Source organism: Triticum aestivum, chromosome 5D (assembly GCF_018294505.1).
Source record: "Triticum aestivum cultivar Chinese Spring chromosome 5D, IWGSC CS RefSeq v2.1, whole genome shotgun sequence".
Taxonomy (NCBI): domain Eukaryota; kingdom Viridiplantae; phylum Streptophyta; class Magnoliopsida; order Poales; family Poaceae; genus Triticum; species Triticum aestivum.
The window spans coordinates 71,425,766-71,426,444 of NC_057808.1; the positions used below are offsets into that span (position 1 = coordinate 71,425,766).

The window sequence follows — 679 nt, forward strand, 5'->3', positions numbered from 1 at the left end:
GGGGGGGAGTAAGTAGTATATATAGGGCATTATCCATTATTAGGCAACGGTTGTAATGGTAGTAAGAATGACAATCATCTTTGCAGTGGACCTGGGAGTGGCAAGCATAAGAGACGAAGGCGGGGGTAACATGTCGGATGCGATCATACCAGCACTAAAGCACCGGATCCCATCAGAACTCTGAAGTTAAGTGTGCTTGGGTGAGAGTAGTACTAGGATGGGTGACCTCCTGGGAAGTCCTCGTGTTGCATTCCCTTTTTTATTATTTTTTGCGCCTCGTGACAAACATATCGCATGTGCGCGATATATATTAACCCCGTTATATTATTTTTGACATTTGCGATATGTTTTAGCTCGCTGCTCATTGGCACGCGTCTAGAGGCAGCTTTGTGGCGCGAGGAGCGCGTTCTGAAAGGGGTAAAAAAATACGTGTTGCTGCGGTATAGAGGGTGGGGTGGAAACCGTGGTAAACTCGTCTCCGTGTTTGAGGGGGGGGAGTAAGTAGTATATATAGGGCATTATCCATTATTAGGGAACGGTTGTAATGGTAGTAAAAATGGCAATCATCTTTGCAGTGGACCTGGGAGTGGCAAGCATAAGGGACGAAGGCGGGGGTAACATGTCGGATGCGATCATACCAGCACTAAAGCACCGGATTCCATCAGAACTCCGAAGTTAA

General features: G+C 47.0%; 1 non-coding gene across 1 annotated transcript; it reads left to right on the plus strand.

Annotated features, from left to right (window-relative positions):
- Positions 1-135: 135 nt before the first annotated feature.
- LOC123126608 (5S ribosomal RNA) lies at positions 136-254 on the plus strand. The gene has a single exon (XR_006461841.1). It is a non-coding gene; the product is annotated as a 5S ribosomal RNA (ribosomal RNA).
- Positions 255-679: the final 425 nt, after the last annotated feature.